The 25,863-nt window shown below is 39.5% G+C and overlaps 1 long non-coding RNA gene across 1 annotated transcript in view; it reads left to right on the top strand.

Moving 5' to 3' along the window:
* Positions 1–9,616, top strand: part of LOC136163245 (uncharacterized) — a 36,080-nt gene extending 26,464 nt beyond the window's left edge. Inside the window, exons 2-3 of the long non-coding RNA XR_010662198.1 lie at positions 6,462–6,598; positions 9,028–9,616. This is a non-coding gene — a long non-coding RNA (uncharacterized lncRNA). The remainder of the gene's footprint in view (positions 1–6,461; positions 6,599–9,027) is intronic.
* The last annotated feature ends 16,247 nt before the right edge of the window (positions 9,617–25,863 follow it).

The following is a 25,863-nucleotide window of genomic DNA, read 5'->3' as shown; positions in this document are numbered from 1 at the left end:
TTCTCTCAATTTGAAACTAAAACCCAAAAAGCCTTTGACAAAATTCAACATCCATTTATGATAAAAACTCTCCAGAAAGCAGGCATAGAAGGAACATACCTCAATATAATAAAAGCCATATATGATAAACCCACAGCAAACATTATCCTCAATGGTGAAAAATTAAAAGCATTTCCCCTAAAGTCAGGAACAAGACAAGGGTGCCCACTCTCACCACTACTATTCAACATAGTTTTGGAAGTGTTGGCCATAGCAATCAGAGCAGAAAAAGAAATAAAAGGAATCTAGATAGGATATGAAGTAAAACTCTCACTGTTTGCAGACGACATGGTCCTCTACATAGAAAACCCTAAAGACTCTACCAGAAAATTACTAGAGCTAATCAATGAATACAGTAAAGTTGCAGGATATAAAATTAACACACAGAAATCCCTTGCATTCCTATATACTAACAATGAGAAAACAGAAAGAGAAATTAAGGAAACAATATCATTCACCATTGCAACAAAAAGAATAAAATACTTAGGAGTATATCTAAAGAAACAAAAAACCTATATATAGAAAACTATAAAACACTGATGAAAGAAATCAAAGACGACACAAACAGATGGAGAAATATACCATATTCATGGATTGGAAGAATCAATATTGTGAAAATGAATATACTACCCAAAGCAATCTATAGATTCAATGCAATCCCTATCAAGCTACCAACGGTATTTTTCACAGAACTAGAACAAATAATTTCACAATTTGTATGGAAATACAAAAAACCTCGAATAGCCAAAGCAATCTTGAGAAAGAAGAATGGAACTGGAGGAATCAACCTGCCTGACTTCAGGCTCTACTACAAAGCCACAGTCATCAAGACAATATGGTACTGGCACAAAGACAGAAATATAGATCAATGGAACAAAACAGAAAGCCCAGAGATAAATCCACATACCTATGGACACCTTTCTTTGACAAAGGAGGCAAGAATATACAATGGAAAAAAGACAAACTCTTTAACAAATGGTGCTGGGAAAACTGGTCAGCCACTTGTGAAAGAATGAAACTAGAACACTTTCTAACAACATACACAAAAATAAACTCAAAATGGATTAAAGATCTAAATGTAAGACCAGAAACTATAAAACTCCTAGAGGAGAACATAGGCAAAACACTCTCCGACATAAATCACAACAGGATCCTCTATGACCCACCTCCCAGAATACTGGAAATAAAACCAAAATAAACAAATGGGACCTAATGAAACTTGAAAGCTTTTGCACAACAAAGGAAACTATAAGCAAGGTGAAAAGACAGCCTTCAGAATGGGAGAAAATAATAGAAAATGAAGCAACAGACAAAGGATTAATCTCAAAAATATACAAGCAACTCCTGAAGCTCAATTCCAGAAAAATAAATGACCCAATCAAAAAATGGGCCAAAGAACTAAACAGACATTTCTCCAAAGAAGACATACAGATGACTAACAAACACATGAAAAGATGCTCCACATCACTCATTATCAGAGAAATGCAAATCAAAACCACAATGAGGTACCATTACACGCCAGTCAGAATGGCTGCTATCCAAAAGTCTACAAGCAATAAATGCTAGAAAGGGTGTGGAGAAAAGGGAACCCTCTTACACTGTTGGTGGGAATGCAAACTAGTACAGCCACTATGGAGAACAGTGTGGAGATTTCTTAAAAAACTGGAAATAGAACTGCCATATGACCCAGCAATCCCACTCCTGGGCAAACACACCGAGGAAACCAGATCTGCAAGAGACACGTGTACCCCAGTGTTCATCACAGCACTGTTTATAATAGCCAGGACATGGAAGCAACCTAGATGCCCATCAGCAGATGAATGGATAAGGAAGCTGTGGTACATAAACACCATGGAATATTACTCAGCCATTAAAAAGAATACATTTGAATCAGTTCTAATGAGATGCATGAAACTGGAGCCCATTATACAGAGTGAAGTAAGTCAGAAAGATAAACACCAATATAGTGTATTAATGCATATATATGGAATTTAAAAAGATGGTAATGATAACCCTGTATGAAAGACAGAAAAAGAGACACAGATGTATAGAACAGACTTTTGGACTCTGTGGGAGAAGGCGAGGGTGGGATGATCTGAGAGAATAGCATTGAAACAAGTATCTTATCAAGTGTGAAACAGATCGCCAGTCCAGGTTGGATGCATGAGACAAGTGCTCAGGGCTGGTGCACTGGGAAAACCCAGAGGGAAGGGATGGGGAGGGAGGTAGGAGGGGGGATCAGGATGGGGGACACATGTAAATCCATGGCTGATTCACGACAATGTATGGCGAAAACCACTACAACATTGTAAAGTAATTAGCCTACAACTAATAAAAATAAATGGAAAAAAAAAATGAAACTAAAACCCTCACGAAGACCTGGATTGTTATAATGCTTTCCAGAAACTCAAAGCTATCAGTCTTAATTGCTATCGAGCTACCAAGTCTCTGGGCTTTTCTCTTTAAACTCAAGAAATTATTTATTTTCTAGATGTATTTTAATTTTATTTTGTTTAAACTCTCTTACTTGATTTCTGCCCAATCAATAACATCAGCCATACATTTAATCTGCTTCTGTCTTTGAGACAGCTGAAAAACCAGCTAATTTTTCAACCTACTAGGCATAAATTCAGCCTGTATGGAAACTCAGGCTACTTTTTCACCAGTTCTGTAACAATTTTCTCAACTGCAACATGAGAAAACAGCCACCTAGTTCATAGAGTCACCAGAAGAATTATATAATAAACAAGACTGCACCATATTTGGTGACTGACAACATATATTGCTGTCAATAGCAACATTTTCTTAGTAAAACAATAATAACATATGCCCTCAAGAAGATGAACAATAGATTTTTGCATACTCTGTCCATTGCAATATTTTGCTCATGCTTAACAATAATTCATCAATCAGGGTGATCATATTAATTGACAAGGATAAGTGTTGACTTTTGCATCTGTGCTGATTATAATTTAACCCTCCCTTTAGAAAAACTTTTTATGGGTATACATGGAAACAGTGTCAGACTTTATTTTTGGGGGCTCCAAAATCACTGCAGATGGTGATTGCAGCCATGAAATTAAAAGATGCTTACTCCTTGGAAGGAAAGTTATGACCAACCTAGACAGCATATTGAAAAGCAGAGACATTACTTTGCCAACAAAGTCCGTCTAATCAAGGCTATGGTTTCTCCAGTGGTCATGTATGGATATGAGAGTTGAACTGTGAAGAAAGCCAAGCACCAAAGAATTAATGCTTTTGAACTGTGGTGTTGGAGAAGACTCTTAAGAGTCCCTTGGACTGCAAGGAGATCCAACCAGTTCATCGTAAAGGAGATCAGTACTGGGTGTTCATTGGAAGGACTGATGTTGAAGATGAAACTCCAATACTTTGGCCACCTCATGTGAAAATGTGACTCATTGGAAAAGACTCTGATGCTGGGAGGGATTGGGGGCAGGAGGAGAAGGGGACGACAGAGGATGAGATGCCTGGATGGCATCACCGACTTGATGGACATGAGTTTGAGTAAACTCCGGGAGTTGGTGATGGACAGGGAGGCCTGGCGTGCTACGATTCATGGGGTCACAAAGAGTCAGACATGACTGAGCGACTGAACTGAAGTGAACTGAATATACATAGAGAAAAGAAGTCTAAGCATTACAATGTGATGAATTTTCACAAAATGACCACAGGTGTGTAACCAATACTTGGATGAAGAAACAGTATTTCCAGCATCGTCAAAGTGCCCCTGTGTACCCCATCCTGCACACTGGAAAACTCCAGAGAAAACAACTAGCCTAACTCCTAATGCTGTAGGTGTTTCATCTGTTTTATAATTTTTTAAACATGGAATTAGACATGGAATTTTAAGTTTGGAATTATTAGTATAAGCCCTTCTGAAGCTTAGTTAAGCTTATGACATCAAGAAGGTCTGAGCCCTAAAGAACCTTGCCTTTTCTTGGATAACTTAAGGAAAGTGAGCTGGAAGAGAAAGGAGATGAGGAGAAGAAACACATAATCTGTCATCCAAACTGGAATACCTCTGAGAGCAAAAGGATATACTATACATAATGATGCTGGGACAAAAGGTGTAAACAGTGACTGTCCCCAGCAAACCAGGTCAGGTAGACACCCTGGTGAGAAGGGATGGTAGAAGGCAGCAGGGATGCACTAGCAGGCAAAATCTATCTTAAAGATCATCAAACAGAATCCACTCACAGTGCCTGAGATGTAATTGAGATTGGGGGCTAGAGAACAACTTTCCATAGAGTGTGAAAGTGAAACTGTTAGTCGTTCAGTCATGTATGACTCTTTGTGACCCCATGGACTGTAGCTCACCAGGCTCCTCTGTCCATGAAATTCTCCAGGCAAGAATACTGGAGTGGGTAGCCTTCCCTTCTCCAGGGAATCTTCCTGACTCAAGGATCGAACCTGTGTCTCCTGCATTACAGGTGAATTCTTTACTGCCTGAACCAACAGGGAAGCCCCCCATAGGGTGTGGTTATTGGTAAAACACAGGTCAATAATTTTTTACTGAGTCCCAGGTAGGTACAAGGCACCACAAGGGCACAAAGACAGCTTGGGCATTGCTCACAATACCACAGTAAGCTCAGAGTCTAATAGCAGCAATAAGACAAGTTCACAAATAGGTAAACTGCCAATGGAAATACACAAAGCACTCTGAGTTCCAAGGACATACACAAAGAGATACATGGATTCTAAAGAATGAGAGGTCATGTCTACTGGAGACAGGAAAAAGCACCATGGGACATGTAGCAGTTAAGATGAATTTAGAGTCTGCTCCAATGGTTCTCAACCTTGACTGCACATTATAATCATTTGGGGAGCTTTTCAAACTCCTGTTACCCAGGAAGTAACCCAGACCAGTCAAAACAGAATCTCTAGGAAAGGTATTCAGGCAAAAGTATTTTAAAAGCTCTCTCTCCCTGGTAATTTCAGTGAAGAGTCAAAGTTGAGAACCACTATTGTAGAAAGTTGAATAGGCATTAGCTGGCAGGAAAGGTGGGAAAGAGAGGGGACCATGGAGAGAACAGATGTTAGTTAGTATATTCCATTTTTGGTAGGCACACAGAGAAGAATCATTCTTTGGGAATTAGATATGGAGAAAAGGCAGCAAGGCAAAAATAATTTAACCCCCTCCAGGAAAAAAAATTAATTAATTATGAAATCATTTGCTAAGGCCAGTAACAGGGATGGATGGGGAAAGGATGCACTGAACATCAAGGGAACTCAGAGTGGTAATAAATCCATCATGAATCATACAAGCCATCTGATAACTTCTGTTTCTCACATTAGCATCCCATTAAGCCGTTATTAGTGAGAGCAAGGAAACTGAATGAAACCAGCTTCCTGGGTTAGCACTAGCAGCCGGGAGAGAGTTAACAAGCTGTGTCTTTCACTAGCACCTTTAAGGACCTGAGCTCCACTTGTAAGGGATGCTTAGAGGCCCCAAATCTTGACCTATCACGCTCCTGCTGTGGGAGTTTGGGGGGAGGCTAGAATTAATCACAGTGGGGACACAATTTACCAATCAATATCAACCAATTAGAAGGCTCCCTGCTGTGGAGAGTTCCCTTGGAATGCCAGATGACCTCTGCCCTTGACTTTTCATGGGGGCAGATGTTTCTTTATCACAGCTGCTGATAAGTATGGTATTAAAGAGTGTGTAGCTCATTTCACAACATGCCAACCCCACCAGGGCACCTTGAGACTGAAGATTCTTAGGACTTACATATGAGCCACCTGTCCATGGAAGACACAGATGGAAATTGTATCAGTAATTAATTCACAATCAATGTGCCACTTTTTCTGCAAACTAACCCCCAACCTTCAAGAAGTCATTGATAACAAGAAAACAGGAAACTCAATCTTTCTGGTAAATTCACTCTGGTGTCACTCTCTTGCTCTCCTGATGGATATAGCAGATTCCAAGACCTGGAGCACGGTCAGAGGTGGCCAGATTTTTAACACATCAGTTTTGCCAATGGCCCATTACAGAACCACCTAGTGGGAAAAAAATCCTAGTAGCTGCCATTGTGTTCTATGGTACGGTCCAGGGACTCGAGACAGAGCTTCAGCATGGGCTCTAGGACCGCCCATCCTCCCTGAACTTATGTGATAGCTGTTTGTCATTATTGTTTATAGAGTCAGACTAATTTTTTTTTATCAATTTTTCTGAGATCTTTGCCACAGAGGTAATAAACCCCAGGGCAAAAAAGTTTAGAAAAAGAAAAGTAAACAATTTTGGAAAATGTTCTGAAATTTATCATTTATTTTTCTGCTTTTTACTTTCTAATCTTTATTTTAAAGAGAAAAATCTATTATTTACAGCTTTTCCTTAAGACTCCAGGACTTCAGGCAATTGACCCCAATCTCCTTATTTGTTTCATCCCCTCTTGAAGGACTGCAAGCATGGTTTCTTCAGATGCCCACTTAAGGAAAACTTCTCAACTCTTCTCCTTCTAAGAATCCCCTGCCTCCATCCCTAGAGGATCATGGCTTCAAAATGAAAATAAAACAAAGTTTTGAGCTGACTTTAGTAAGTACAAGACCTGGGGCTTGTGATTCCCTCCCCTGCCTTTACCCCAATCCATAAATCTTTTCATTTAAGTCAAACTTGATAAAAAAGAAAAGAAAAAAATTTCATTTCCTTGAAGGGAAAAACAAGTTTTTAGAAGGTCAGCCTAGAAGTTGTGAATGGATATGTTATGGACAGCATCATAGATTTTGCCTTGGAAATACAGGAAGAGAAGGAAAGTTTCAGAAACTGATGATATTTATACAAATTAGACCCAAGAATATTGAAGTATTTAAATGTACCACCTGGCAAGAGCCAGCCTCTTTCTGTCTTGACCCTTCTCATTCACCAAATCCCTAAGTGACTCACTCTCTAAGCCCGTCCCAAACTATAAAATAATCACCCCACATCACCTGATCTGAGAGATGACTCTGCTCACATTCATTACTGCTATAAACGGGGACATTGTCACCTTCCTATCTCATCACCTAGCTCTGAAAGCTTTGAAACCCTCTGCTGTGTTGCACTCTTGCCAAAAACGTTTAGCTTGATTCTTATCAGGAGAGAAAAACCCAGACAAGTCCCAATCAAGAGACATAGATGCTTGTGTGAGTGTAGGCACAAAACTGGCAAAATGTTAAAGCAATCATTGGGTCTAGTAAATATTATCAGGATTATATTACTTTTTCAATTTTTCTGTAGGTTCAAAATTTTTTCAAAAACCCGAGGTGTACCTCATACTGACATAGCGTTCGATCTGCTGCATGTAGCAGTTCATGATTTAACTCTGATAGTCAAAAAAAAAAAAAGTCTTACACTAGTATTTGGCACAGGAAATGAAACAGATTATTAAACCAATTTTTGACAAAACTAGAGGATCTTTATGAAATACTGAATTCCCTTTATCAGGAAACCATCTCTCAAAGGAAAATAATACCATGCCCAAGGGACCAACTTCCTCATGAACAGAATTTAGAGAAAGTTCTTCCCTCCATGGTGACAAATCTTGTTTAAACTGCCTCATCAAAAGATGAAGAATTCTCAATTAACTAACTCAAAGCACTCAGATATCAAAATGGCAAATTTTCAGGAGAAAGCCATTGCTTTAGATACAGAAGGACCTCAGAAGTAATTTTATTAACTACATTAAATGGTAAATAGGTTTCCTGCAATGTGAATGAGACCAAAAATGGATAATCAATTTATTTTATCTAAGAAATGTTAGGCTAAATTATACTTTAAATTTCTTGATTTAAGGTCACCACTTATATATATTTACTTATATAGCCACATACATATTACATGATACAAACACATATATGTGGCATGATACATAATATACTTCTAAGTGCAATTTATTAGATTTATTTACCACATGGTTTACAAGTTTTGTGCCCAGGAAAGACATTAGTCAACTTATACTATTTTTAACTGCCTAGATGAATTTGTATTAGAATATGAAAATTTATCAAGTTGTCTATTATTATTGTTGATTAAATACATATCTTTAAAAAATATTATAAGTTGACTAATGTCTTTCCTGGGCACAAAACTTGTAAACCATGTGGTAAATAAATCTAATAAATTTCACTTAGAACCATGTTATGCATCATGCCACATATATGTATTTTTATCATGTAATATGTATGTGTCTATACAAGTAATTATATATAACTACCGACCTTAAATCAAGAGATTTAAAGTATATTTTAGTCTAACATTTGGCTCAGATGGTAAAGAATCTGCCTGCAAAGCAGGAGATGCAGGTTCAATTCCTGGGTTGGGAAGATTCCCCTGGAGAAGGGAATGGCTACCCTCTCTAGTATTTTTGCTTAGAGAATTCCATGGACAGAGGGGCATGGTGGGCTATAGTCCATGGGGTTGCAAAGAGTCGAACACAATTGAGCAACTAACACTTGAAGAGATCATTAAAATGTATAAGAAAGAAAAGACAAACAGTAAAACCATCACAAACTGTGTATCTATAAAAAGGAAATATGCAGCACATTTTGTATTTTCAACATGATTAACAAGGCTAATAATCTGTATTCAGAAGCATTAGTCCATGTAGCACATGCTACTTAAAGCTCTCGGACTGATGATCAGAATAATAATCATGAACAACTTTTCCTGAATGCTTACCAACTGCCAGGCACTACATTAAGCACTTTGCATATATTATGTGTCTTGTTTAACCCTCATTTTGTAGAGGAAGCTCCTCAGACCCAGAGAAGTTGAGTGAGCTGCCCAAGGTCATGTGTTTCATAAGTGGCCAAGCAGAGGTCCAAATCCAAGGGTCTCACTTCAGGCCCCACACTTACCACCATTCCAGGCACTGCAACTGTCAATAACTGGCTCAGGACGAGACCGTGAATGGGACCACTCCTGCGCAACTCACCTCACAGCATGACAAAACGGTGTAACTGTTCTGCTCTCCATTTGTTTTCCAGGGCGAAATCTCAAATACTGTAAGACAGAAACTGTTCAGTACTGTCTGCAGCTGGACCACATTGTTGCGGAAATACGTGATTCAGGCCAGCCACCTGCCCCTGCTTTCCAGGATTCTACCACTCAGCTCTGATCGAGCTAGCATCTCTCCTCCTGTCACCAGCAAAACCCAGGAAAAGTTTCCAAGAATTAAAAATAGAATCTGGGTAATAAAATACAGTCTAACCTTTTTTTCGTTTGTGCTTGGACTAGTTTCATTTGCTCACAGAGGGGCATGTGCAGAGGCCTCACACTGGTCATTCAGACCAGTTCCTAGTGCAAAATGGCCGTACCCCCACCTCGGCCCAGGGCGTGTGCAGGAGCGCTGTGAGTGGCACTGCAATTCAAGATGGCGGCAGCAGGCCGTGTGCAGAGTCGCTGCTCTGGCGCTGTGACCCTCAACCCTGAGCGACATGCCTGCGCCAGACTCGTGGAAGCTCCGCCCCCTTTCCTCCATACCAAGACTTCAGTAAAGCAGCCCTGCAAAGGGCTTGTTGGGGAGATCGTGTCCTGAAGGGCAAGGTTCCCCAACTTCTGGGATCTAATGCCTGATGATCTAGTGGAGCTGAAATAATAATCATAGAAATAAAGTGTATAATAAATGTAATGCGCTTGAGTCATCCTGAAACCATCCCGCCCACCCGCACCCCCAGGCCAAGGAAACATTGTCTTTCTCAAAACCAGTCCCTGGGGCCAAAAAAGGTTGGGGATCCCTGATATACAGCACAATCTCGCATCTGTCCATTTTCTGATCCAAAAATAAAAGTTTCCTTGGCTTATGATCCCAGCTTGGCCTGATTCTGTTGGCCCAAAGGACACCGAGCAGGAGGACCCTTGCTGGGGACCAACTCTGGAAAGTAGCTGACAGTCCTCAACCTTAGGTACCCATGGTGAGCTTGATCATGAGAACTGTTTTTCCCAGAGCCTGGAAAGGCCCTGCTAACAGGGGGGGAAAAATCAACCTGGAGCCTAAACAGGAAAGAGCCTTTCTCTTCCACAGATCAGAAGAGGCGGCTAAAGATGTTGGTTTTACCTAACTTGAAGACAGTGGAGAATGAAGTAAGCACCATGTACTGCACTTGGCACATAGGAAACATGCAACAAATGGCTATTGTTGTTACACAGTTTTTACCCTTGTGCTCTCTGTAACAGAATTTAGTCATGCATCTTAAAAAATCTGCGTTGGATTCCACTGCTGGGGAGAGGGAAAGGTTACCCCTAATACAGTCTGAGAGTGACAGACAGATGGAGCCCTGGGGATCCTCCATTTGCTGGAAGAAACTCCAATGCTTTCAGCCTGTAAAGTAGTGGCACACAGCAGAAAGGTGAAATTATTCACTGGACAAATGGATTAGAACATGTGACTTGTATTAATAGGACCTTTGCCATCACAGCTTATACTCTATCAGGCTGAATGAAAGCCATTATTTCATAATTTCAATTTTAACCTGTAACTCAGATACTCCATTTCCTCAAGCTACATATTCCCCCTACAACTACAACATCATCAGTTTGACATGGTAACTTGGGAGCGGGGGAGCCATTTTTTAAGAAAAGCATCTTTAAGCATTTTAGGCATTTTAAGCATTTTAATTAGGGGCTATTTAGATTATTTTAGTCTGTTAAAAAGATAAAAAAGAAAACATAATACTTTTTGGATACTTCAGACTTCTTTCCCTTTGCTTTGATGAGCTTCTTCTTTTCTTTTCTTAGTTTTAATCTCTGTTCAAAAGCAAACTTTTAAACCCTGTAAGTAGAAACTGAAACAATTTCTGGGTTTTGTACATCACCTGGCTCATTCTTCAGGATATTCTTTGCTCTATTTTTTAGTGTACATTTTTAAAGGTAATAATGTAATAAGCTTCGACCTTTAACATCTCCAAAGAAATCAGTTAGAAAGAGAGAAGGACTAGGTTATGAACAGAATGGGAAAAAAACCTAACAAGGACAGGAAGACATAGAAGTCCTAAAATGGACTGTGTGTGTTGTTTTTCTTTTGTGTATGTGTGTTTCAAGCAAGGAAATTTTGAGTTTAAAAAAAAAGTAAGAAATGAGAAAGAAGGTAAGCTACTTTTTCATAGGCAAAGATTTGTAAAGCAAAGAAAAGGAGAAAAGAGTTGTAAAAAATCATTGTGGTTCTCTGTAGCACCTGTTTATACCATCAAGCTGACGCTTCCAGGCGCTATGTGTCCACATTGTCATTCAGATTCTTTGTTCTCAGCCAGGAGGAGAGAATGATGCTCTCTCTATTTCTCTTCCTTTTCCTTCCTTTTTCCTCCCTCTCCCCTCCCTTCTCCTCTCTATTCTCTTCATTCTCCCTCTGCTTTTACATTCAACTTCGGATAGCATGCTTCCTGATTTGCCTGCAAACATGCTCCTTCTCCTGGTACGGATAGCTTTTTGTTTGATCAAAGAAAACCAATGAATTAAAACTTGTGAAACCAAAAGTTCTTCCATATTGTATCACAGTAAAATCTACAGCAGAGCCCCTGAAGCTGTTATGCTGCAATGAACATAGGAGCCGAGGCAAAGCCAATACAAGGTGAGTTCAACAGTGACGTGTATCTGAGGCTAAGGGGAAAATTACTCCTGAGACAAGTAACATGTTGGCTGAAATTCATTATGAAATATAAATGACTAATGTCAAATCCTTTGCAGAAGCAGAAATTGATGAAGGGGAGGGCAGAGATAGGAAAGGGTGAGGAAGCCTTTAAGAAGGGAGACTTTAGCAGAGGGGAGAAAAATAAGCAGAAAAAGAAAACCTTTTCTGAAGGTCATCTGGGTTTGTGCCTCTATTTCACCTTGAACTTGCTCGACCCTTCACAGATGTGTGAAAGAGTCCAGGGATAGTCATTCAAAATCAAACAGAAAATGGAAACCTATCTCAGAAAAATGGGAGGAATCTACAAAAATTCAAGGCAGTCATAGCCTAATTGTATCTCAGGTTTGGGCCAGCCAACAACTCCCAACCCTAGATCAGCTCCTGAAATTCTACCGTTCCTGTCTCACCTGGAAGAGGTGGGTGGGTGTGTATGTGTGCTAAGTCACTTCAGTTGTGTCAGACTCTTTGCAACCTGGGCAGAGCCAGAATTTCCAAGCTCATCACTGGACCACTGGAGGAATGTTTTGGCATTCCTCCATCTCTTGTTCCTTGAGCAAATCAGCATTCTCATGCTGGTTTTGCTATCTTAAACAGTCTCTGACCTTCAACAGTCTCTGAAATTTAATAGTCCTAATAGACTATTCCTGTCTAACTCCAAAAGTCCATGGCAAGAGGCAGTTTCTCATCTGCTGAGCACTACTTCAGTTTTATTGTATAGGTTAGAGAGTTAGTTTGTGAGACTAGAATATCTCATTGAGGTCTACTTGCCTTTTCCTCTCCAAAGTATTAACTTATAGAAGTAAAGGTAATTTACCTCCAAAGCAGTTATGGCATTATTCCCGAATCTGAGGATTATTACCAAAGGTCTCCTGACATAATTTTCTCCCTAAATATCAACAATAACAAAATATATTTATATATATAATCATAATATCTCTCCATTTACTGAATGTTTATTATGAATCAGACACTTTATATATATGTGTGTGTGTGTGTGTGTGTGTGTGTGTATCAGTTCATTTATAGATAAAATAGTCCTATGCTATGCTAAGTCGCTTCAGTCGTGTCCGACTCTGTGTGACCCCATAGACGGCAGCCCACCAGGCTCCCCCGTCCCTGGGATTCTCCAGGCAAGAACACTGGAGTTGGTTGCCATTTCCTTCTCCAAAATAGTCCTATACTATTATATAAATAAATATATCCTATGCATATATAGAGTAAGACCAATCCCATTTTAGAAATGATAAAATTGAAATTCAGTGACCTTGAACTACTAATTAGTGGCAATGGTAGCTCATGAACCCAGACAGCCTGACTTCAGAAGTCTGTGAGCTTACACTACACTACAATGCCTCTGTATATGCCTCTAGCCATGGTATAATACCTCTGCATAAATCCTTTACAGTAGACTGGAAGCTCCTCACATTCAACTATGTCCAGATTTGCTTGATTTCATATTCTCAGTGTTAAGGCCAGGTCTATAAGAAAATGGTCAATGTATTTGGAAGTAATGCATGGAGGAGCTTCCCTGGTTTGCACACGGAACACCCTCCTCACCTCCCCATTATATATCTAGGGTCAGAGCTATCTACAATGCCATTGGAAAGATGCGCTAAATAAGGCTTTATAATGTGATTTTGGAATAGATTAAAGTTCCTTTCTTCATATCTGGACCTTATACTAACTTGTGGAGTCTGTGGTAGCAATTACCTGGACCTAAAATGATGGTTCCAATAGCTTTTAGGCCATTAAATGGATGGCTTATCTCACCTTAACCAGAAAATCAGTTTCTAGCTTTCCCTCCCTCTTCCTCGCTCCCTCTCTCTCTTCCTCTCTTTCTCTGTCCCTCCCTTTCTCTCTCTCTGTCTCACACACACATACACACACACACACACACACACACACACACATGCACACATACACTTCATCTGCTTCCTTCCTGATTAAGGTTATCCTACACTGGGCTTGCCAGATGGCGCTCATGGTAAAGAACCCACCTGCCAATGCAGGAGACATAAAAAACGCTAGTTTGATCCCTGGGTCAGGAAGATCCCCTGGAGGAGGGCATGGCAACCCACTCTACTATTCTTGCCTGGGGAATCCTATGGACAGAGGAGCCTGCAGGGTCACAGTCCATGGGGTCGCAAAAGAGTCAGACACAACTTAGCGATGGAACAACAACAAACAACAACAAAGAACTTCTCTAGGAAATTTCAAATGTATTTGGAATATAACAACAGAACATATTTTCTGAAATTATGTATAACAAAGCCATTTCTCCACCAGCTATTCCGGTGGACCAGAGCCTGCTTATTCCAGAAGCCCCAGGATGCCTTAAGAATATTTGTCTCATTATCCCCATTATTTCCCCTCCAGGGAACTGTCCCTAATAAACTTTGCTATGACTCCTCTCCTGGCTAGTTTTAATATGAGCCAAGGGGAAGATTCAGAAAAGCATGAGTTCTTTTCTGCCTGGGCTTGCAAAATTGTCTCACGGCAGATGCATCTGTTAGTAATGGTTGAGACTATCTGTACAGCCTAAGACAACTTGTTGAGAGATGACTCTAAAAAGATCCTCTTCCAAGGAACATTTAACCTCTTAGTACCTTTTCATGACAGTAGGATCATTAATTTAGTGGCTGCAAAAGACTAGACGATGCCTTCTCACAAACATGGCCATCTTAAAGGAACACTTGCACTGTGCAACCAAGAGGACCTTGAGAACTTCAAGGCCCCCAAGACTATAAATATTACCCAGAAGGATATTTCAGGTTCATATCCCATTTCAAATTCTCACCCTCTCTCGGGGTCCCAGATGAATGAGCCTGATAAAGATCTTTGAGAGACTAGAAACCCTTGTCATTCTGTACATGGCCAAAAAGACCTCAAATCTAAAGCCAAATTCTTAGGATGCTGATAAAATCAAAAAACCCCTAAATTTGTTCTTAAACTCACTACTCCTATCACCTTTTGGTCTCAGTCTGAAATAAAATCACCATAGTTTCTAGCTAGAAATTTAGAGTAGCCTAGACATGGATACCGGGCTTCCCTGGCAGCTCAGATGGTAAAGAACCTGCCTGCAGTGCAGGAGACCTGGGTTCAATCCCTGGGTTGGGAAGATCCCCTGGAGGAGAGCATGGCAACCCGCTCCAGGACTCTTGCCTGGAGAATCCCCATGGATGAAGGAGCCTGGCGGGCTACAGTCTATGGAGTCGCAAACAGTCGGACATGACTGAGCGACTAGGCACATCACAGCAAACAGCACAGAACACCAGGCTCGGTGGCCTCAAGACAAAACTGGAATCATCTTTGGGCGTCCTATTTCCTCTGTAGCTTTATTTGCCAGCATGTTAACTGATACATAAGGCCACTCTGCTCAAGCCAGGGATTATAGACCCTAAGGAGCACATGGCCACATGCCAGGAAAACAAGAAGCTGCAGGATAAACATGGGACATTCTCCTGGAGTACCAGTAATAGGGGAAATTCCTTTTTTTTAAAGAGCATTACAAACTAAAGTACTATACAAACATGGAGAAAATGCAAAATTCATGGACTTTTAAAATAAAACGAATCTTAAAACTATAAATAAATTTTGACCCTGAAGCAAGAGCTTCCAAATCCTTCCCCAGATCTCCGGGGTCTAAATGTTTATCTTCCTCCTCCATTAGGGGCACTTTGATGGGTATTTGAGAAAAACTGTCTTAATGCACCTCTCCCAGAGTCACTGATATTTTAAAAAGATACTCTTAATGAAAAATAAAATCTGTTACCAAAAAAGAGAGAGAATGAATTAAGGAAAAAGAAAAAAAGAAGTATTTACAGTACATGTAGCATATACTTATGGCACTAGCCCTCATTGTATGAAGGTGGAATCTGAGATTCAGAAAGGCTGAATAATTCGTCTGACGCCATATTGAGTGGCAAAGTCAAGGCAGGCAAGGAAAAGAGATTGTGAGTAAGGAGATCCTTTTCTGAAACCCTGGTATCATTGCCCATGGGCAGTCATTCACTCCACCTCTGTGAAAGAGCCCTGGGATCCCCTGCAGTTGGCGTGTAGCTGTAGCACTGCCATCTTGCTCTAGGAAGGATTCTACCACGTGCCTACCAGCACTGCAGCACCTTGCCAGACTCAGAGAGAGTGAGTTTATGTTTATTTCCTCAGGAGATATTGCTCACTTTTCCCCCAATTTTATCGACGTAAAATTGACATAAAACATATCCTAAAGGAAATAAACCCTGAATATTCATTGGAAGAACTGATGCTGAAGCTGAAACTCCAATACTTTGTCACATATATGTGAAGAGCCAACTCATTGGAAAAGACCCTGATGCTGGGAAAGACTGAAGGCAGGAGAAGAGGGCAACAGAGGATTAGATAGCATCACTAACTCAATGGACATGAACTTGAGCAAACTGGGAGATAGTGTTGGACAGGGAAGCCTAGTGTGCTGGGGCCGCAAAGAGTCAGACAAGACTTAGCAACTGAACAATGAACAACAATGTATTAGTTAATCATATTAATGTACCATGGGGCTTCCCAGGTGGCTCAGTGGTAAAGAATCCTCCTGCCAGTGCAGGAGATGCAGGAGACATGGGTTCAAACCCTGAGTCAGGAAGATCCCCTAGAGGAGGAAATGGCAATTCACTCCAGTATTCTTGCCTGGAAAACCCCATGGACAGAGGAGCTTGGCAGGCTACAGTCCATGGGATTCCAAAGAGTAAGACAGGACTTAGCAACTGAGCACATACACACATACACATTAGTGTACAATATGATATTTAATATATGTGTATGTTTCAAAATGCTCATTACAGTAAGTTTAATTAACATCCATCACCTCACACAGTAACAATCTTTTTCTCATGATGAGAGTTTTTAAGATCTACTCTCTTAAACAACTTTCAAATATATGATACAGTATTGTTAACTCTAATCACTATGCTGTGTGTTTTATCCCCAGAATTTGTTTATCATATAACTAGAAGTTTGTTCCTTTTGACCATCTTCTCCCATTTCCTCCATGGCCTATTCTCCACCTCTGGCAACCATCAGTGTATTCTATTTCTATGAATTCAGATTTTGTGGATTCTACGTAAAAGTAAGATCATACAACATTTGTCTTTCTCTGTGTCACATTTCATTTAGCATAATGCCTCCAAGGTCCATCCACATTGTCCCAAACGACAGAATTTCCTTCTTTTTATGGCTGAAATTTATATATGTCACATATTTTTACTCATTCACCCACTGATGGACACAGATTCAATCCATGTCCTAGCTATTATAAATACTGCAGCAATGAACATGGGGGTTCTCAGAAGATATTTCTGTTGTCCGCTGTGTATCCCTCCAGCCAAGCCAGGGATAGTTTTGATGAGAGAGACTTGCTATGCTTGGCAGTTAAAAAAAGGTCTTTGAAGGAATCACACGAAAATTACAAAATGACCAACCTGAGGATGCCTGATTATTTTGGTTCTTCTTCTCTCTGTGCCTCTCTCTGAGTCTCTAAAACTCTTCCTCCCTCAGTTTCCATTTTTCTCTGCCTCTGACTTTTTTTTTCTTTCTATCCATTCTCTATGTCTTCCTCTTCTATCCATTTTTCTTTTCATTTGATTTGAAAAAAATTGCATCATTTGCTTAAAGACCTAAATGTAAGACTGGATACTATAAACTCCCAGAGGAAAACATAGGCAGAACACTCTTTGACATAAATCAAAACCATATTTTTGGGGATCCAGCTCCTAAAGTAAAGGAAATAAAAGCAAATATAAACAAATGAAATCTAATTAAACTTAAAAGCTTTTGACCAGAAAAGGAAACCATCAATAAAATGAAAAGACAATGTACTGAATGGGGAAAAAATTTGCAAATTATATTCCCAATAAAGAGTTAAATTTATATATTCCCAAAATATATAAACAGCTCATGCAACTCAATATCAAAAAAAAAAAAAACACCCAATTTTAAAAATAAGCAGATCTGAGTAGACATTTTTTCCAAAGAAGACATACAGATGGACAACACATACAAGAAAAAATCTTTAATACTGCTAATCATCAGGGAAATGCAAATCAAAACCATAATAATATATCACCTCACACCTGTCTGAATGACTGTCATCAAAAAGTCTGCAAATAACAAACATTGGCAAAGATGTAGAGAAAAGGGAATACTCCTATATTGTCAGTGGTAATGGAAATTGGTACAGCCACTGTGGAAAACAGTATGGAGAATTTTCCAAAAAATAAAAATAAAATTACCATATTACCTACCAATTCCACTACTGGTTATATATCTGAAAAAAACATTAACTTGGAAAGGTACATGCATCCCAACATTCATAACACCATTATTTACAATTCCCAAGACAAGGAAGCAACCCGTGTCCATCAACAGATGAATGATAAAGAAGATGTGTTATAAATATAGAATGGAATACTATTCATTCATAAAAAAGAATGAAATGTTGCCATTAGCAAAAACACAGAGGGACTTAGAAGGCATTGTTAATTGAAATAAGTCAGATAAAGACAAATACTGCATGATATCATTTACATGTGGAATCTTAAAAAAAATAGATTTTTTTTTAAAGAAAAACAAACTATTGAATATACCAAAAGAGAAGCAAACTCACAGATACAGAGAATTAACCATGATTCCAGTGGGATGGGGAAGAATTAGGAGGTACAAACTACTGGGTGTAAGATAATCTCAAGGATGTATTGTACAACATGGGGAATATGTGAATATTTTGTAATAACTGTAAATGGAAAGTAACATTTAAAAATTATGTAAAAATTAAAAATTTTTTTAAAAAAGAAAAATTGTGTCCTTTGCTAACAAGCCTGAGGACATAAGCATCACAATTATGTAATTAAAATATGTAAAGCAAGTGGCAGCCCTAGTACATTGCTTGGAGTTTTTTTGCATATTTATTAATTTATTTATTAATTATAATTTAATTTGAAATATTTTAGCCTAGACTGAGATATTCTGAATATGCCACTTAGTTTAGACTCCCACTCCAGGGGCAGTCAGCTGCCTTAATGGAAAATCTATACTCCTGGGGCGCCCAGTTAGCATCACAATTGAGAGGACTGCTCTAGAAGCAGCTACTGCAAATGATTTTGTCTTCTGTATCTCAATCAGTACCCAAGGTTTTCTAATTAGTGAAGTGAATTTTAGAAATATTTAAAATGGTGATTTATTAAATAAATGAGTGGCTTTTTAGAGTATCACAGAAGTTTCCACATATTTGTAACATCACTCCTTAAATATCTTATTTTACAGAAGTGAAATCGGAGGTTCAAAAGGTTAAAAATGTGCCTTATTGGCAAAAATTAGATGTATTCAAGATGTATAGGCTGAACAAAATATTTATAAGGCTCTCTGCATCCTTGCTTGGGTATCAGAATTGAGCTGGACCTGTAGTCTGTCTCTTTAAGATGATGCCCCAGACTTGATGTCTGAATGGTCCTACACCCGATCATTAGCCAGGACTTTTGTAGCCTAAACTGATCTGCACAGTTGCAGATCCTACCTCTACAATATCACCATGGCTTCCCCAGTGGATCCTACCTGTACCATATCACCACGTCTTCCCCAGTGGATTTCACACAAGTGAAGATAAACAAAAGGTGAGAGCCCTGAGATGTCATCAGGTTGGCAGAGCAGTTGTATGAGCTCCTTTGTGCCAACCTGCTCATATTCATTTATGGGGCAGAATTTGTCTTGAGATCTGCCTTCACCTGATTGAAAGGTTGTGAGGAAATAACTAATTCACCCACCTCAAGTTTCTTCAAGGCTCTGCTATATCCCCCAAAGAACTTGAGATTTGTTCATTAACAATAGCCTTAGGTTAGTTATGATAAAGAATCTGCCTGCAATTTGGGAGACCTGGGTTTGATCCCTGGGTTGGGAAGATCCCCTGGAGAAGATAATAGCAATCCACTCCAGTATTCTTGCCTGGAGAATCGCATAGACAGAGGAGCCTGGCAGGCTACAGTCCACGGGATTGCAAAGAGTCGGACACGACTGAGCAACTAATACACTGTTAACCACAATGTAAGGAAATAAGCAAGGGAGCTTTGTTTCATATTGTTGCTGCCTCCAAAGCCCTGTGAAAAAGGAAGTCTGAGACGAGCTAGTGGAATGTCAGAATCATGCACTCAGAGGCTGTGAGAGATCTAGGTTCCCCATCTTCCCACCAATTACCTGTATGACTATGCGGCAAGTCCTTTAATCCTCTGAGTCTGGATTGCTGCATCTGTAAAACAGGAACAATTGCTTACTGACACCCAGTGTGTCTTGAGTTTAACAAGTTATTGTTCCAAGAAGCTGCAGCTTTGCTTTGGAGGAGGGGTCACCTTTCACAACTTTAAAATGCTTTGACTCTTTTTTATTTAAATTCTTGGAATTTATAGTTTTTGAGGATAGCAGCTTTCAGCTATCAAAGTCCGATTCTTTCTGACCCCATGGGCTGCAGCATGCAAGGCTTCCCTGTCCACCACCAATGCCCAGAGCTTGCTCAAACTCATGTCCATCGAGTCAGTGGGGCCATCCAACCATCTCGTCCTCTGTCGTCCTCGTCTCCTCCTGCCTTCAATCTTTCCCAGCATCAGGGTCCTTTTCAGTGAGTCAGTTCTTCACATCAGGCGGCCAAAGTATTGGAGCTTCAGCTTCAGCATCAGCCTTTCCAGTGAAAATTCAGGACTGATTTCCTTTAGGATCGACTGGCTGACTCTCCTTACAGTCCAAAGGACTCTCATGAGTCTTCACCAACACCACAGTTCAAAAGCATCAGTTCCTTAGAAGAAAAGCTACGACCAACCTAGACAGCATATTAAAAAACAGACATATTACTTTGCCAACAAAGGTCCATCTAGTCAAAGCTATGGTTTTCCCAGTGTCATGTATGGTTGTGAGACTAGGACTGTAAAGAAAGTTGAGCACCAGAGAATTGATGCTTTTGAACTGTGGTGTTGGAGAAGACTCTTGAGACTGCAAGGAGATCCAACCAGTCCATCCTAAAGGAAATCAGTCCTGAATATTCATTAGAGGGACTGATGTTGAAGTTGAAACTCCAACACTTTGGCCACCTGATGCAAAGAACTGGCTCTTTTGAAAAGACCCTGATGCTAGGAAAGATTGAGGGCAGGAGGAAAAGGGGAAGACAGAGGATGAGATGATTGGATGGCATCACCGACTCAATGGACATGAGTTTGAATAAACTCCAGGAGTTAGCAATGGACAGGAAGGCCTGTCGTGTTGCAGTCCATGGGGTCGCAAAGAGTCAGACACAACTGAGTGACTGAACTGAACTGACTGAACTCTGTATATAAGTTACATAAGCAGGGTGACAATATACAGCTTTGACATACTCCTTTTCCAATTTGGAAGCAGTCTGTTGTTCCATGTCCAGTTCTAACTACTGCTTCTTGACCTGCATACAGATTTCTCAGGAGACAGGTAAGGTGGTCTGGTATTCCCATTTCTTGAGGAATTGTCCACAGTTTGTTGTGATCCACACAAAGGCTTTCAGTTCAGTTCAGTTCAGTCACTCAGTCGTGTCCAACTCTTTGTGACCCCATGAACTGCAGCACACCAGGCTTCCCTGCCCATCACCAACTCCCAGAGCTTACTCAAACTCATCTCCATCAAGTCAGTGATGCCTTCTAACCATCTCATCCTCTTTCATCCCCTTCTCCTCCCACCTTCAATCTTCAATCAGCATCAGGGTCTTTTCCAGTGAGTCAGTTCTTTGCATCAAGTGGCCAGAGTATTGGGGTTTCAGCTTCAGCATCAGTCCTTCCAATGAATATTCAGGACTGATTTCCTTGAGGATTCACTGGTTGGATCTCCTTGCAGTCCAAGAAACTCTCAAGAGTTTTCTCTAACACCACAGTTCAGAAGCATCAATTCTTCAGTGCTCAGCTTTCTCTATGGTCCAACTCTCACATCCATACATAACAACTGTCAAAGGCTATGGCATAATCAATAAAGCAGAAGTAGATGTTTTTTCTGGAATTCTCTTGCTTTTTCTATGATCCAATGGATGTTGGAAATTTGATCTCTGGTTCCTCTGCCTTTTCTAAATACAGCTTGAACATCTGAAAGTTCACAGTTCACGTACTGTCGAAGCCTAGCTTGAAGAATTTTCAACATACTTTGCTACCATGTGAGATGAGGGCAGTTGCGCAGTAATTTGAACATTATTTGGCGTTGCCTTTCTTTGGGATTGGAATGAAAACAGACCTTTTCCAGTCCTGTGGTCACTGCTGAGTTTTCCAAATTTGTTAGCATGTTGAGTGTAGCACTCAATATGTTAAAATAGCATCATCTTTTAGGATTTGAAATCGCTCAGCTGGAATTCCATCACCTCCACTAGCTTTGTTTGTAGTGATGCTTCCTAAGGCCACTTGATTTCACATTCCAGAATTCTGGCTCTAGGTGAATGATCACACCACCATGGTTATTTGGGTCATGAAGATCTTTTTTGTATAGTTCTTCTGTGTATAGCAGCTTTACTAAGATAAAATTCAAATATTACACAATTCAAATATTTAAAGTATACAATTCAGTGGTTTTTAGTGTATTCATAGAGTTATGTAATCATCAACACAATCAATTTTAGAACATTTTATCACCCCCAAAAGAAGCCTACATCCCTTATCTATCACACCTCAATCTCCCCATGATTCTCTTCCAGTATTAGGTAACCACAATCAAACTTCTGTCTCTACTTTCTGCCTATCAGCCATCTGTTCCTACTTTCTGTCTATCTTGAATGTTTCATATAAATGAAATCATACTGTAAATGGACTTCTGTGTCTGGCTTCTTTCACTTAGCCCAATGTTTTCAAAGTTTATCCATGCTGTAGCATGTATTGGTACTTATCCTTTTCTATGGTTAAATAATATTCCATTCTATAGATATAGCACATTTTTTTCTTTCATTTATCAGTTGATAGACATTTGGTTTATTCCTACCTTTTAATTATTACAGGTAATGCTACTATGAACATTTCATGTACAAGTTTCTGTGTGGACATATGTTTTCATTTGTCTTAAGTATATACCTAAAAGTGAAATTGCTGGGTTCTACTCCATATGGTATCTCTATGTTTAATCTTATGAGGAACCACTAGACTGTTCTCCAAAATGACTGCAACATTTTGCATTCCTACCATCCTTGTATATGGATTCTAATTTCTCCACATCCTGACAACACTTGCCATTGTCTGTCTTCTTTATCACAGCAGATATAAAGTGGTATCACATGATGGTTTTGATTTGCATTTCCCTGATAGCTAATGACATTTAGCATCTTTTCTTAAGTTTGTTGGTCCTTTTTTCCTTCATTTTGTTGCCTGTATTTTTGGTGTCATATCTAAGAATCCATTCCCAAATCCATAGTGACAAAGATTTACTCCTGTTTCCTGTTAAGTGCTACCATCTTTGGAAAGATGTTTACTCAAATCATTTGCCCATTTTAAAATCTGGCTATTATTGAACTGTAAGAATTCTTTACATATTATAAATATATATTCTAAGTATTCTTAGCAGATCTGTGATTTGGAAATATTTTCACCCATTCTGCAGGTTGTCTTTTCACTTTCTTGATAGTGTACCTTTTGAAGGAAAAAAAAGTTTTTAACATTAGAGAAGTGCAACTTATCTATTTTTTTTTTTTCATTTTGTTGTTTGTGCTTTTGGTGTCATATCTAAGAATCCATCACCAAATCCAAAGTCACGAAGATTTACTCCTATGCTTCCTTCTAAGAGTCTTACAGTTTTAGCTTTACTTTTAGGCCTTTGATCCATTTTGATTTAATTTTGTAGAGGTATAAGGTAGAGATTCAACTTCATTCTTTTGCATGAAGAATGGCTGTCCATTTGTTGGAAAGTCTATTCTTTTTCCATTGAATGATGTTGGCATTTTTTCCCAAAAACCAGTTGACTGTAGATATGTAGGTTTATTTCTGGGCTCTCATTTCTATTCCATTGGTCAGTACGGCCATACATGGTCTGCTACCATACTGTCTCAATTACTGTTGCTTTGTAGTAACTTTTGAAATCGGGAATATGAGTCCTCCAACTTTGTTCTTTTTTTGCCAAGATTATCTTTGGGTTTTCTGCGTTCCTTACATTTGCATATTAATTCTCAACTCCTTTCTAAAACTTCAAAAAGAAAAGCTCCTCCAGTGTTGGTGAGCTGTCACATATATAAATTTATTTTTTTCTTTTTTTGCCTTTTGGGGATATAAGAACAAAGAAATCAATGTTTTTTTAGTCTTGTGGCTTCAGTATAGTAGGAATTTCCCCCAAACAAATTCATCCAATTGAACATTCTTTAAATTTTCCCTTGCACTATTTATCCTCTTCTTTCCCTAATGAGAGATTCTTTAAAATTGTTCAGCTTGAGAAGCTTTGCCTGCTAAGAACAATCTCAGACACTCGGCCACATCTTTCTTAATTCCAAACTTTAGAGGCTGTCACTGGTTAGTCAGAGAAAGAGGCAACAGTAATTAGCCCTGCATCAATTTGCAATCTGAAGAAAATATATTCAAGAAATGTTCTCTAAAACCATTCGCTTATTTTAAATTCTTGATATTGGCATCACCTAATAAAAAGCTGATGCCCTTACCCACCCCCTTCACACCCACAGAGTAATGTGATGGTCTCAAGAATTCATGTAAAAGCCCCCTCTCAAATGAGCATATTTAGCGGCAAGGGAAATGGTGTTGAAAGCAATGGAGACCTGCAGAGAGAGCAGAGGAAAGGATAAAGAGCAAGATAAGGGCAGAAACCAATTGGAACAGAGAAGGGAAGAGAATGAAGAGGAAAAGGGAAAGGGGAGCTCAAAAAGGGAGAGCGAAGCATATGGCAGGTATCAATTATTTACCATTTATGCACAATAAAAAAAAATGCACTTTAACTACAGGAAGAGCACCAAATCCACTCAATAACCATTTAAAAGCATATGGAAATAAAACATAGCCATTTAAAGGGCTGTAATAAATGTTCAATGCTCTTTGTAATGCCCCTGAAAGAATACAAGTGTTAAGCCTTGGTAAATTACACTTAAAAGTAAGTGTAACATAAAAACGAAATTAGGCATACAAATAACCTCACACTTAGGCATTTTTTAAAAGTCTCTTTCAAACAGTTAATTAGAAAAGCCTCTAAGGAGCATAACTTTTCTTCTCTCATATTCTCTTCCCTTAACAATAGAGCCAAGCCAGTGGCAAGAGCAAGTAAACATAGATCCAGGATGCAGAGAAGGTCTGCATGTCCTCAGCCCCGGAAAAAAAGAAATACGGAGGAAACAACAAAAAGCAGGCACTGTCAGAACTGCTCCCTTCACTTATTAGAGAACTGAATGAAACCCTTAAACACGAGTCACAGAAATATGTAGATGGCATCATAGGCTCTGTTTCCCAATTGCACATTTTAATAGCTCCAGTGTTCTCTTCACAATGCAATAAGCCAATCAAAAAGTACTATTAAATTCATGTGCCCATTCTTCATTAACATCTGCTGTATAATATAGTCACATTTCCAGTAAACCAGGTCTTACATGCTACAGCCTTAAAAGGGAAAGAATTAAAAAGAGGCTGGCTCCAAGGGAGCCATAGCCAAGAGACACCAGCTTAAAACAGGGACAGGGTGGGGTGAGGCTGCTGGCAGAATTTGCCGTGTTCTAGCCTGCAAATGCCACATTAAGGTTCTCATTACAAACAAGAGTTGTCTCAGCTGTCAATGAGCAGCACATGTCTTCCCTACCCTGTCAGCCCCCCAATCTTTTTGCATTTGTAGTACGGCACATGACACCTACAGAATTTCATGACTGTGGCAGCCTGGGTGTCCCAGGAAGCAGACTCTGAGTCAGAAATTAGAGTGCAGGGTACTTTTAGGGGGCTGCTCTTGCAATACCAGCACCTAGGGAAGGGAAGGGAAAGGAAGGAAGTAAAACTGGACAGAGGGAGAAGTCGAGCTACAACACAGTTTTGTGTTTTGTTTTTTGTTTTTTGTTTTTTTTCTTTTTTTAATCTTGGCTGGGTCAGGTCTCAGTTGTGGTGTGCGGGCTTAGTTGCTCTGCAGCATGTGGGATCCTAATTCCCAGATCAGGGATTGAACTCATGTCCCCAGCATTGCCAGGTGGATTCTTAACCACTGGACCACGAGGGAAGTT

This window comes from Muntiacus reevesi, chromosome 3, assembly GCF_963930625.1.
Source record: "Muntiacus reevesi chromosome 3, mMunRee1.1, whole genome shotgun sequence".
Taxonomy (NCBI): Eukaryota; Metazoa; Chordata; class Mammalia; order Artiodactyla; family Cervidae; genus Muntiacus; species Muntiacus reevesi.
Note: the sequence above shows the minus strand (reverse complement) of the source record. Positions and strands in the feature narration are given on the sequence as shown.